Below are 15,451 nucleotides of genomic sequence, written 5' to 3' on the forward strand. Positions count from 1 at the left end.
TTCGGGCACTGGATCCTTACCAATAAATCACGCATTATCATAATATTCCCATTAAACTCTCATGAAACCGAGAGATGCGAGAATACGTTTCAGCGAGACCCTGGTCGCTGCGAATCCTGCATATCAAACAGTTTCAGGCGGCGAGGCTCGTTAGAGCCGATTAAAACCTTTTTTCCCTCTTCCTCTCACATAACTGGTTTTGTAGATTAGTTTTGAGGCATCGCAGTTGGCTTATTATGCAAGCATCTCGGCCCCCGACAGGAAACGGCCGATTATTCCTACGTTGTCTTGTGTAAAACAAATCGAGTGACGTGTGGACGTCGTTAGCGATCGGACGTTTTCGAGAAATTACAGATCTCGAAGTCTCGATCATTGATTTGTTTCCATCGGGCATTCGCTTTTATTTTACGGCTTACGACTAGTTATATAGCCTATACTATAGCCTATCTGTATGCAACAAACACGTGGAATATAATGTCTCTAATGAAAAAATGTCTCTAATCTACGCGTAAGATTCGGGAAGACGATTTTTCGTTAATTTTTTCGTAATAGGTGTCTTATCTCTTCTAATATTAATTCAATAACGCCAACTTATAATACGTTTAACATTTTGCAAAAGTAACATCGTCATAGTTATGTACCTCCCTGAAAATGTCAAGTTTCGTACCTGAAAACGTGCATTTCCGGCATACATTACTTTTCTTAATAATCAAAAGAAAAAAAAAGCCGCTGATAGGCATCGTTTGCTAGCGTAAACTTACGGCGAGAGTACTCTAACCTTAAAAACATGTGAGTCGTGGTTTCGAAAGTTCAAAAGCGATGATAGCGATGTGCAAGACGAAGAACGTTTTGGTAGACCGAAAAAGTTTGAAGGTGTGAAACCGCAAACACACAAAAAAGGCAGAAACTCTAAATGTGACCCAAGAAACGATTAGCGACCGATTACGAGCAATGGGAAAAATCCAATAGATGGGAAGTTAGGTGACACATCAATTGAATGACAGGCAAATGGATAATCGAAAAATCGTCTGTGAAATGTTGCTTCAAACTGATGATTTGAAGTCATTTCTGCATCGAATAGTGACGTGAGTCAAAACCCATGAGTATATCCTGGCGAAGCCATTTGATCGACTCCAAGACCAAATCGTTTTGGTCGCAAAACAATGATCTATGTTTGGTTTAGCCAGACTATCGTGTTGTATTGCGAACTGTTGAAACATGTTGTAGCACTTGATAGGATGACTTTGGAATGACGTCCATAAATTGCCTGATAAGGATAAGGGCAAGATGTATAGAATCAAATGGCTAATACTTTAAATAAATACTTTTTACATTGTCTTGAAAATTTTGTAGTTTTTCCTGAAAAAAAAAACTAGATATGTATCTAGGAGGATTCATCGATCCTATTTTAGTCTCTGGTGTAATAACGTTGATGTATTAATACTGCAGTATTTTTTATTCAATGTAACTCACTGAACTACATTACTCAAGATCAAATAGTCTCTTTCTTTTGAGCTTGTGTCCTAGTTCAGTGTTTTTCAGGAATTGCAGCCTTTCGGTCTTAACATGGGAGTGTTAGTTTAGTAATTTCATCAATAATAATACTTATTGCCCACGGGCAGATTGTTGAAGTTTTGAGATTAATAAAAAAATTAGTATTTTAATATAAGGGATATGCTCCTTCCAACAGAGCTTTCTGAATAATAATATTATTAGTACTTATAGGTATATGAAGAGTTCGGTTGTTGGTAAATTCGATATACACTTAAATACTCTCGTTGAATTTTATTCTCCATGTATGTATCCATTTTTCTAGTATTCTTCTTTCTGGCTTACTCGTTGTTTTCTCCAATAGCAATTGCATTATCATCAGCATATGAGGCCATAATAACATTTTCTATGTGTGGTATGTCACTTGTATATAGTCGATAAAGAATAGGACCCAAAACGTTGGCTTGCGGTACATTGCTTGCTGTTATTTATTTCATTCATTCATAAAATAACTATTTGTATAAAACTTCTAATAACCCTACAAAGTTGTTCATTCGATGTTTTCTCCATATCAACTGACAAAATTCAACACAAAGTAATATTGTATTCTATAACAAAAATATAATATATATATATATATATATAAATCTCTGAATCCGAAAATTTTTTAATTTCTTAAACTAAAACTCTCTCAAATTCTTCTACAATATACTCTAAAATTTAAGTTGAAAATATCGAAAGCAATAATTCCAATTATACATCGAAGTTTTTTGAGGTAAAATCAGTAGTCTGTACGTATATAGACGTAAATAAGTAGTGGCCTAAAATAATCTCGAGAAGGATTATCAATTTATTTTGATCGCAGAGGTTATCATAACCTTCGTGATGCAACAGATCGAAGCCCACTGAGATTTAACGAGAGCGTATAAAATTATACTTGTAAAAACTTACGCTCAAAAGCTATTTACTGACTTCGGCGATGGCAGAGTATAAACTTTGGTAGCGATGGAATAAATGTGATTATTCATCTATTTACATGGGCGATCGAGTTAAATATAGAGAACATATTTTATTTGCGACCATAAAATGTATTTAATATTCGAATCTATAGAATATATCAATGGCACAATTTGTACAGGGTGTCCCAAAATATGCGCGAGGTTTGATTATTAAGCTATACATTATTTTTTTGTTAGTTTGATGCGTTTATTGTGAAAAATCGGAACAATGTAATTTATTCAAAGTATTGTCCGTCGATAGCTGCTACTTTGTCCTATTTTTCAGGAAATTTACGGATTCCATCTCGAAAGAACGATATATCTTTTCAGGCTATTCGTCAATCGGCCGAAATTGTTGGTATTTTTATAAGAAATGAAGCACTACTTAGACAGGTACACTACTCATGCTCTACATACTCATATATCAAAACAATTAGTAATCAGAAGGAGATCTGATCTGGAGAATACGGTGGGGGGATTCTCCAATGTCTGCACCAGTTATTGCCTGACCAGCAACAATTTCGAACAAGCCCAAAGTGTGAATCAAACAGTGACATGTTATGGACTCATTATCACTCATCATAGTAGCCTAGCATGTGTTTCCAGTGAATTTCACCAATGATTTGCTTCGAAAAAATTACAAAAATTTTGAGAAATCCCGTGATTACTGAACTTCGAAAAATGTACTGTTTTACTGGAAAAAACATCCATTATTAATATATAGATAAATAACAAAATGCGAAACTAATAAAGGATGTAATGTCTTGCAAATAACGCTATTTCTCTGAGACAAGAATTAATAATTATTAAGCATCACACTTCCTGGCTAGAGAATAATTTGAATTATTTTCCAATTACATATTTCATCAGGCCAGGTCGTGTTACTATTTCAATATGTTGCATTATGATAAAGAAATAGTTTCATTAAGGTATGTATTTGTTAAGTTGGTCGTTGATGGCTCATGTAAAGAATATTTTTTTAATATCCCTTGAATAGTTTACAATTTAAAATAAAGGGCAATCGTCGAAATAATATATCTCACCATCAAACCAAACAATATTTAACTAACATAAGAAATTATTTTTGATCCTTTGGTTTGATACCAACAAAAATTGCTTCACTAAAACCAGAGTAAACTAATAATTAAAATGGCATGACGTTTGGATATATATATATATATATATATATATATATATCATTTAAAATATAGAATTAAGTGAATCCATTCATCGGAATTGGTTTCAAAAATTTAAGCACGATGAATTTGAAGTTTTTCATGACAGATTACTACCACTTGACTTTACTTTCAAGTCAAGCAGCGTGTACTGCTCAGTCTTCTAGCTTCAACCGATGTATTTTCTCTATTTTGAAGTATTTCTCTAATACATTCAACCTAGACTCTCTTAGGTCGCCCTCCGGTTCTTTTTCTTTGCTAACAATATTCTCTTTTCTTGTCTCGTGTCTTTTCGAATGATTTAATATAGAGGTCCTCATTCCGTCTATGTTTGTGTCTCATTTTTATTACTCTTTGACGATAACCACATTCGGCAAATGAATGTCAAGTTTGGTAATTTTTCCAAATATCCATCTATAATATCAATCTCCCGGCTTCCATTACCTGACTTTTATATAGCCAGATACTTAAACACGTTTACTTGTTCTATGTTTGTACCCTCAATTTAGCTATTTATTACTTCTGGCTCTCCCATCACCATGACCCTTTACCGTTTTACTTTTAATCATCATATTTCATCAGTTTAAGATGTCCTGTAGACTTTCCGATCTGGTCTTCTGTAGACAACTGATAAGTTGTTTTTCTATTCTTATTATCCAGATAAACCCTCGCTGGTAAACAAGAAACCTTATAATACATATTAAAAATAGTTTTATATCAATTTTTTTGAATAAAGTTCCATAATTCTCAAAAATGAAATGCGAAGCTTACTTGCACGCCCTGTATAACACTCGACACACAATTAAATGAATTTTAAAGTACTTTGGTGTGTCATTAGTACAATCACTATTTTTCACTAACCTAATAAAGATAATTATTTTCGATTTTCTAGAATTATCGTCTTGTAATTCGGATAAATATGATTCAGTTATGATAAATTTGTAAAGAGATAACAAAATAGAAATGTAAATATATTTCATGTGTAATTAAAGTGATTCAGTTCTTTAAACGAGCGATGATTTCCTTGACCTCCAACGGATATAAACAATGACCACATCGGTAGTATCATGGATATGTGCTGGACAAAGTTGACTTGTGCACATTCATGATGATTTTTGTTACTAGTTTCCGATTGATTCTCGTTTTGTTCAAGCTCATTTTAGAAATGGTCCTGAGGATTAAAATCGTCAAACAGAAACAGTCACTTATCGCAGATTTCTTTTGCATATTTTAATCTTAATATACTTTGACAAAAAATACAATACACCAAACACTTGGAATAATGTTTTAAATTTACCGTAAAATCTCAAAACTTGTTTGTTTACTCTAGACAATACACGGTTTTAATAGTTAACATTATTGTTATAAGTGATATTGTATTAATGTTGATGATGATACTAAACCAAATGAATAGTGAATGGTAAGATGCGTTATAAATATTGTTTATCATTATTGATATTGTTCTCGTTAATACATTTTGAACAATAACATAAACGTTTAATAAAGTACAGTATACCAAGTTATCTCCATATTAAATTGCATCAAAACATTTAAAACTGAAACAGAAAAATACTTCAAATATTATTTGTGTATCCTTTATACCACATGATCTTATGAATAATTATAATATTATATTAATATTGATGATAATAAACTAATAGTAATAATTATACTAGATACTCCAGGTGTGTCGGTAACTACTTTCCGATTTTTGTAACAGATTTCACAATATGTCATTTTATTCTACTGATATTAACCTCAAAGTTATAACTAAAAAAGTTACATTCCGTCAAAATACATTGTTACTAGTCGTTTCCGTCTAACCTACAATTTGTCTTTATGCTAACTTAAATCTAGGTATATAACTAGGAGGACCCATCGGCCCTAACTCAGTCTTTGGTGAAATAATGTTTACACATGTCACTGTTGAATTTTTTAACATATGCACCTCACTACAGAACACTACACAAGATCAGATGGTTTGATTCTTTTGAGTCAAGTGTCCTGTTCTGGTGGTATCCAAAAGTTGCAATATTTCAACATTTGTATGAGAATGGAGTATTTCCTCATGCCCCCTTACAATTATCTTGATTTCTTGACTGACTGTGGGTATCTGAAAGTCTCGATGTAGGTAATCAGTCCTATAGTATTTGGGTGCACCCACACTATCATAATTGAACTCCGTATGTCCATATAAGGTTCAATATTGTGGGTATATATATATATATATATATATATATATATATATATATATATATATATATATATATATATATATATATATATATATATATATATATATATATATATATATATAGATGCAAATATAATTAACAGGACTAAAAATGTTAATTTCATATAGATGATACTAACTACAACACAAAAAGGTTTAAATTATATACATATGATGATGGATGTTTGATTTTCTTAAACTTTTAGCAGCTTTATGAAACAAAAAAAATATATGTTGTATCAAATTACCCTGTAATATTTGTTTAAATAAAATACACAATTGTAATTTTGAGGTTTATTTTCATAATATCCTTACAAATTTATAGGAACATACATCTGCAATACTTGATCAAGTACTTTAAAACATATAGTAAAAAATACAGCAGTAACATGTATAAACATTATTTAACCAGATACTGAGATAGGGTCTTCCTAGTTATATACCTAGATTTAAGTTATAATAAAGACAAATTGAAGGTTAGTTGGAAACGACTAGTAACAATGTAATAATTAAATAATAAAAAAGATACTAAAATCTATGGTTAGACATTCACTAGCATAATTTCTCCTATAAACTCTTAAACAAGATCTCCGCTTCGTTTCTTTTACTACACTGTAGTTGACTTGATTAACAATATTCGGGTTCATATATTGTCTATAGTTAAGTATTATCTGAAATTTTTGAAGCTTCTGTTGTCGTCTATTGAACTGTTGATATCTGAAGATACATTTAATACAGATCGCAGGCAACAATAGATCCTAAGTTTGGACTGTGTATTGATTGAGGAACATAATAACTCGCTGTCTTGTTAAAATCACTTGGTTGGGAAATATTATCGCACCCGCCGTACTGTCCAGGTCTGGTTCCATCCGACTACCACATTTTCGCATTGATGAGGTACTCTGTCGATTTGGAAGATGCTAAAAAGTGACTAGAGTAATACTTTAGTTCAGTGGACAACCCATTGTTTTCGAATGGCATCTATACATTGCCTGAAAGATGAGAAAATACTATAAATAAGTAAATATTTGCGTAAAGAATGTATTTTTTAGTGAAAAAGAAAGCAGAAAGGAATTACGGAAACACCTGTTACAATAAATCGTATTGCTTAAGAATTGTTTATCATTATTGAGTTTCTTCATAGCGAGTATTCTTTCTGGCTTAGTTCACTTTCTTTTACGAGGGTCACTATTTATATTTCCGTCGGTTCCATCGTAAAGCTTGACATTTTTGACGATATACGTACTCTGAACATTTTGTCGTACGGACGCTATAAGTTTATTTTACATTTAGTTGAAAGTTTCGTCTCGGCAAAAAATGGAAGTGAATCGTGAACATTTTCGAGCGATGATTTTTTACGATTTTCGAAGTGGATTATCACAACAAGAGTGCATCAATCAACTTAATTTGACTTTTGGCGATGAAGCTCCATCAAAAACCACCGTGTATCGCTGGTTTAGTGAATTCAATCGTGGTCGTAGTTCGCTGTCTGACGAGTTTCGTGAAGGTCATCCGGCATATATGCGATTTTACATGAACACTTAGCTGTGCGAAAGTTATGTTCGCGTTGGATCCCACACAATTTGACAATCGCTCAAAGGCTCATGTCGATTGATGTAAATAAATGCTTAAGAAATTCAATCTAGGTGCTTCGAAAGACGTTTATAAAATCGTGACAGGTGACGAATCATGGATATATTCGTATGAGCCCGAAAGTAAGCAGCAGTCCACTGTATCAGTGTTCCACGATGAGCCAAATCCAACAAAAGTTGTTCGCGCACGAAGCACTTGAAAGAAAATGGTGGCCTGTTTCTTTGGGAAAACTGGTCATATTGCAACAGTGCCTTTAGAGGATCGTAGAATAGTAAATGCTGATTGGTACACAACCATTTGTTTGCCAGAAGTCTTGCGTGAAATAACGAAAACAAACAAGAGACTCCGGATTGTTCTTTATCATAACAATGCGAACTCTCATATATCCGCTCAAACAAGAGACTATCTGAGCACTCAAAACATCGAATTGATGGGTCATCCGCCGTACAGCTTTGATTTGATACCCTATGACTTCTTTTTGTTCCTATCCGTGAAAAATAAACTGGGTGAAGAAGCTATTGAAGCGTTCAAAAATCATGTTTTGAAGATACCTCATTCGGAATGGAATAAATATTTTGAAAATTGGTTTAAGCGTATGTAAGTGTATCGATCATCGTGGCGAGTAATTTGAAAAACAATAAAAATATATTCGTAGCTTAACTATTTGCTTTTTTTCCTATTCCCGAAATATAAATAGTGACCCTCGTATCAATTTCCTAATTTCAAAGATCTAGATTTCTCTATTGATGTAAATGTAGCTCCTTTTGTATCAGACCTTATTTGTTCAATTGTATCTAGGGTTTGCATTGCATTCGGTTTTGAGTCTTACGTTTAAGCTATGAGGTACACTAAATGGTAAACGCGTGTCTTTCGCGTGTTAGTAAGTTAGTCGGCAAGAACTAGTGATAATGACTAAAAAAGCATTAATGTCATCAAGTAGATGCTATTGAGCATTGTAATGAGGAAACTATGCGACTGTTTCACACATTTCCATGCCGATAAATCCGAATGGATGTAAGGCCGTTCCTTACGGAGAGGTCAACGGCAGACCAGAAGTGATTTTATTTAAAAATTACCTTTGGTGGACATTGGCCATCACGCGCCCCTCCCCTCCCGGCCTGCCCGCGCCGCCCCACCTACATGTCGCCACGGATCCGAAGTGTTGCGCCGGCGCCAGTGACGTACGCCATTCCTCCGGTCGCCTTAGACATATTTTAATTCAGTTGGTCTAACGCTGCAGCGCGCATCGGTCGTTTCAGTTCCCATCCTCCGTCTGGCCCACCACCTCCACCACCAGCAAGGCAGGGACACTTTTTTCCCGACAGTCTCCGCCACCGGATACCCTAGTGCCCGACGAACGGTCGCATCCGAAACGTAGTATGAAGAAATCGCGCGCGCTCTACCCGCGCCGAGTTTCCCCCGCTAGCTCCAGTCGATTTTATCAATTCTCAATCGCGGAATTTTGACAGTGTCAACTTGGGTGATTATATACTGTGTTCTCAGGTAAGTCCCTCCAGTAGATGCTAATAGAACGGGTCCGAGCCTCAACACTGATCCAAAATTAAAGCGTGACCGCTTCATACGCCCGAAAGATGGTCCAGATGCGACCAGAAAAAAACTCCTCACAATAAACAGTCGATTCTAGCTTCAGTGTTGAGTCATCGGTGACCACTACAATTCCTGGCGCCGGACCGTGTCCCTAGACCGTGTTTTTTTTTCAAAAATAAAAATCGGTGACTAATTATTACGACAAATGTTATGGGGTATCAATTATCGTACGAATTGTATGTCATCCCCTCTGAGGAAGATGACTTACAAAAGACAAAACCCCCGTTGTTTTCAAATCCTAATGAAATAATAAGATAACATAATAAATCTAATTAGACAGGCTAAATACAAGTAAAATTAAAACCAACATCATTGGTATCGGTAATGTATATCATCACCCACTTTGGGTGTCTACAAGATGCTTATTTAAAACGAAATATACATTATTTTTGTTTACGAACAGTCTGTGCTAGTACATAGTGAAAATATTCTTGGAACTGTTTGTTTAAGTTTAATTGGTAGCAGGTTTTTAATATTAAAGCTTCAGTGTTAACCGACTGCAATTTTAATTATAATTTATTCGTTTTTTTACACACTGGTTTCTTCGGATATATAGTTTTTTTTCGGTCGTGAATTAAATTTAATTGATTTAAATTAAAACTATTGTGACCCAATCCAAAAATCTACTTTTCATCAAATAAAAGGTGTCTTGTTGGTTGCTAATTTTATTACTCAGATGTTTTAGGAATTTTTGTGACACTCCACATTATTGTCACCAATATTCCTGTCGTTTTTTCAATTTTATTGAAACAGAATTGCCACGAAGAATATTTTTAAGTGATATATCGATAATATATCAAATATCAAAATAAGTAATTTCAATCATATTTCTTACTACAATGAACCCGAAACAACAAGAATAATTAGTTAAAAAGAACGATCCAAACTGATACCTGAACATGGTTAATATTTATTTGTCAGAAGCAGGTTTTTAATGTTAAAGCTTCAGTATTAACTCACTATAACTTTAATTTAATTAGAATTTTTACACACTGGTTTCGGATACATAGTTTTTTTTTGGTAGTGAATTTTAATTGATTTAAATTAAAATCATTGTGACTCAACCCAAATATATTCTTAACATTTTTAAACGTTTTCACCCGACTAAATGTGTCTTGTCGATTCTTGGTGTTTTTTAGATATTTTAGGACTTTTGTGACACTCCCCACATTTTTTGTTATCAATATTTCTGTCGATTTTTCAATTTTATTGAAACAAAATTGCCAGCAAAAGTGTTTTATGTGATTAGTTATTGAACGACACTCATATCATATTAAAATAAGTCATTTCAATGATATTTCTGGCTATAACGAACACGAAATAACAAAAATAATTGGTTAGAGACGACGATTTAAGATTAGGCGCTAATATACTTAATATCTCTTTTAATATTTCAATGTGTTTGTTGGATGTGTGTATCACATAATGCAGATGTCACGTCACATGATACTAGACGGTCCGTGACGCCCCTACTCCATGATTTATTACATTCATTTCACTGTGAGATCGTTTTTTTTTTAATTATTATGGTTATATGTTCAAGATGGTGCCACCGTGTTACTTTGTGAAACTGCATCCCATCGAATACCGAAATTCGATTTAAGTGAGTGAACGGTACTAATACAGTTCCGTAATAGGAACGACCATGTACATATTTTGACGTTTCATGCGTGAAGAAATGCGAACTGAATTCACTTTGCCTTGTCGAGAAACTAGTTTCCTATATATAACTGTATCGATTTAGCTAGTATGGTAACATTTCGTGTAAATGATAGTTAAATGTTAACCTAATAGAATAGTTCGATATTCCTAAATGGAAACATGGTTTCTTTTGTAGTTTTAGGTTATTTTTATGCTGTGTTTTATTTACAATGATTATATAATAATAATTCAGTTTTAGGTGATTTCTAAGAGAGATTCACGGTTTTATTGTGATAAATTGTGTACATTATTATTTTTCAAGCGTTGTTGTTATTAATTAGTTATTCACTAATTGTTTTTGGTGGTTATAAAATTGATTATTCAGCAAGACCATGTGGCATCGATAGGAAAAAGTAACATGATAAAACAGAAACACGAATAGAGTTTCATTATGTTTTATGTAAGAATTTATTTTTTATTATTTATTTATTACATTGTTAGTAATCGTTGTCGACTAACCTACAATATGGCTTTACAATAACTTAAATCTAGGTATATATCTAGGAGGACCCAATATTTCTAATCATATCAATACACACGATCAAATGGTTTAATTATTTTGTTTTTGTTTCCTGTTCTGATGATATCCAAGAGTTGTAGATACTCCCTCAAGTATCCTTGTGGTTCTTTTGATTTCCTAACTGACAGTCGGTCATCAAGTTTTGGGTCCAATCATTTATATTGTCGTTTGTTTGTCGTAAGTTTCATGTGGCTTCTTCGCTTTTGTTTCCAACAGCAAGAACGCAATATTGTGTAAGAATAACAACCATTTTTTCATCGACTTTTCATTTCAAATCTATCCAATATAACCTTAATCTCGAACCTTCTTGTTTGACTCGAAACCTCCTTTATCAACTAAATCGAACTAACAATAATTGTGTAATAACCTTCTCATTTATATTCACCTATTATCTCTCAATATAGCCTCAGTATTAGATCAAGTTGACCACACCTGTTCGTTCTAATTTATCTCCACCAGAATTACCTCTACATCGAATCTTATAAGTCAGAACGACGTCTTTTGTTCACTGATAACATCACCACAATGTAATAACGCGCCGGAGTCATCTCAATGTTCCCATTTCGATTTTTTGTTCGTCGTTGAATAAAAGCAGGTGCTGTGTATTTAAATGAGCCTCGCGGTGATATAACTCTGACATGAAATAGATAATTAAGAAGAATACGTATCTCTGTGTCGGCTATAAATAAATATTTAACAAGAGAAAATTTCGTCTCCACGTTGTTTTATCAGTGACAGTGGCGTTTGTTACGTCGATTTTAGTTAAATTATCGTTGATTGTTATCCCGCAATGTTTGGTTTGTTTATCTCTGATAGTATCGGTTTTATTTTGTTGTATTTAACGTTATTTTTTACGTTAAATAGACGTTTCGTTCTATTTTCCGACTGACCCTGTGAACTTTATACTTAAACTTAATTTATTTTTATATTTATATACAAATATATGGCGTGAACTTTAGTTTTATTGAAACTATACATTTTGGTGAATAGTTTGTACTCTGATTGATTCTCTTTGGTAAAGCACCCTGTGTTATACCACATTTTGGTTTTATTATCAGACGCAAGAACAAATTAAGCTGATGATTTGCCCACACGTGAACATACCACATATAACTGACCTTCAGAAAACATGCATTTTCTAAATAAATCAAATCGCGTAAATCACATCGATCAAAATGTTCGTATTCACTAAACGCCCAAGAATTGGCCTTGTAATTTGGTAATTATCATGGCATGTCGGAATTCGTTTAAATTCAAGGGGCATCTCGATTGTGATATAAAGCTATATAGCTTTTCGTAGCATGATTTTAGTTCGTTCAGATTTAGAAGCATAATGACCATCGAGCCAACCTTCAGTTGTAAGTTATGCTGAGATAAGCCAAACACATCTAAGAAGTTTTCTTCATCAAACATTCAGTTGGAGAATTGGTGGCTTCGTCTTCATTTTTTAGACAGTCAACAGATTTGAATGAATGTAGAATATCAACGATTCTCCATTGACATTTTGTCTTTGACTGGATTATAAGTAGAAATGTAGAGCTAGTACAATTGTCAAGATATTGACTAAAGCGTCATCAAAACAAAAATAAATTCAGTACATATAAATTATAACAAATAAGCTATAAACAAGCACACTACAAGGAATAAAACAAGATGTAGTAAATGACTGGTGATTACGATTATTATTTCCTAATACCAAGGTTATATTTTCAATTAACAAATATTATATATGGTCATGAAAAGTGAATGAAATCCATAAAAACATAACAAAACACTAGTAATTTTTATTCTTTATTTTTATTTTTGGTAATCGCAATAAGTACCTATTAGTGCACTACATATTACTGAGAAGATGCATAACGCTACTAAATATAAACTATGAGTTATAATATATTCTAGATGTGACAATATCAGCAACATTACAAGGATAGGGTTTGTTAAATTTGTATATATCGGTTATTAAAAAATATGATGTATAAGCATGTACAGATATGCAAGCGATGGGTACTGATATTGTTACAGACAATATTATACATGTTTTGAGTATGAAAATTACATAGATGCTACTAGATCAGAAACATAAAGTTACAAAGGGAGAACACATACATACGACGAGCGTTTAGAGGTGTGAAAAACCCAAAAACAAAGGAAACACATCAATACTATGTGAATAGACACAATTAAATAATTCGATACTATTACTTCGATATTGAAATATGCCATACTTGACATAAACTTGTCAGTTTCTTTTGTTTTCAGTAATGTTTTCAAAACGTCAGTTAAAGAGCCTCTGATTATATTATTTTAAGTTATCTATTATCTATATCTATTGATACAAGGTTGGTTTTGCAACATAATAAATATCTATCGATACAAGGTTGATTTTTTTTTCAACTTCTAACTGTGAATTGGACAACCACTAATTATACTACACTAATTATATAAACACTAATAATTGTAATCGCATTGTAACTATTTTCCTGAGAGACAATATCCTCAAATTTATTTCTCAACGAATTACGACCCTGTTAATCAATGAAAACGTCATACATAACCTAACTAAGTTGAAATAAGTTAAATTTATTTAAGTTGCGCATACGCTCAATTAGTCTGTCATGTTACTATAGTCTATCCAATAAAATAACCAATACACGTCATCAAAATTTATGAGTAAACACTGCGCCATCTTGCCATGTTAACCTGAAAATAATTTTCACCAGTGTTTTAACGAATTTTGTAGACATTTGACAACAATGTCGATTAGTATCGACACAAATTGAATTTTATAAACTGATTCGGTTAAATGTTCTGACGCTTCAGAGCGGATTCTGTCTCTTTTTAACTAGGGTAAAATGAACAATAAAAATTGGAGTTTTTCATTTTTACGTACATTACTACATAACATGACGTGAGCTGTCAATTGCTGAAGATGGCGAAAATCAAAATCTAATTTGTTTAAAAAGGGCGTAGGAGAATCCAACAAACCAACAGACTGTTAACACCTTCCTGGGCGAGGCAACAGAATAGTGAAACGGTTTGACTGACCGTGCCCGTCGGGTCGGGCGTCCTTCTTTCGCGTCACGTGTCTGACCAGCGTTGGCCGGTATTCTTTCGTCTGTTCGATGAGGAATCCAGGTCACCATCAGCGACCTGATAACGGTACAGCTTACGCAACTGCTCCGACGGGGCCGTTATAGGCCAGACGAATTCTCCCGAATCATATTTCATTCATCGACGTGCCGTGCTGTCGTTGGACTGGAAGGTACCGGCCATAGGCAAGAGAAGGGTCGTTGAACATAACCAGCATATGGTCTATTCAAATTTTATTTATCTATGCGTCATCAAGATGTTTAATGTAGTGCCTGCCGAAATTTGTAAATTCGTTTTAGAATCAGACAATATTTTCCCTCTCGTTTTATTCTAGTTAAGAAGAGACACAATGCTGTCTGATTAGTTCGAACACGTAAACGGATGAACCTGTCAAAGTCGGCCAGTTTTCAGACGTATGCAAAATTCTTCAAAGCAATAGTGATAAGAGGTTATAACTCCAACCTATAAACTATTGTCGCTGTATAATTAACTGTAGTTTTTTGAGGTACTACAATGTTAAAATAAATTAGACTTGACAACATTTTTGTTCAATTGTTTTATTTAGATTAGAACTTTGTCGTATGTCCAAGCCAAACTGAACTAAAACTCAGTTGATGCGGCAACATTGCGACGTTTTGACGTCACAAATTTTGATAACGCATATACAAATAAACTCTGAATGTCTTTGAATATATAGCTCGTTCAATAAAACAGCGAACTCACGTCGTCTTCATGGTGATCCTTATCACTGCAGTCTCTGCATAATAATCAGAAGGGGCATATATTACTTGACAATTAATTTAGGATTTGGCGCATGTGCATATCGGGCGCCATTTATTTTGGAATCAGATAATAATACGACTTTAGTGCATGCGTGTATACGGCTTCATTTATTCACTTTGATATAACTTTGATAAACATTTTTTATTTAATGTTGGAACCCCATGTAAGGAGGGATATAAACAATGGAAAATTTATGAAATAACACATTTTGTTTAAAAAAATATGGAATAAAATGAAATAATAAAAATATAATTACTAT

General features: G+C 33.4%; 1 protein-coding gene across 4 annotated transcripts in view; it reads left to right on the plus strand.

The window, feature by feature from the left end:
* The first annotated feature begins 8,708 nt into the window (after nucleotides 1–8,708).
* LOC143199469 (NADH dehydrogenase [ubiquinone] 1 alpha subcomplex subunit 1) overlaps nucleotides 8,709–15,451 on the plus strand; it is a 125,519-nt gene continuing 118,776 nt past the window's right edge. For 3 of the 4 annotated variants that reach the window (XR_013006429.1, XR_013006430.1, XM_076409308.1), the window contains exon 1: nucleotides 8,856–8,993. The gene's annotated coding sequence lies outside the window, so the exon portion shown is untranslated. Of the gene's footprint in view, nucleotides 8,994–15,451 lie in introns of all 4 variants that reach the window. The other variant, XR_013006428.1, reaches the window with a different exon arrangement.

The sequence above is a fragment of the Rhynchophorus ferrugineus genome, unplaced genomic scaffold (genome assembly GCF_030347505.1).
Source record: "Rhynchophorus ferrugineus isolate W39M unplaced genomic scaffold, kcgeb_rfMv2 rfM7, whole genome shotgun sequence".
NCBI lineage: Eukaryota > Metazoa > Arthropoda > Insecta > Coleoptera > Curculionidae > Rhynchophorus > Rhynchophorus ferrugineus.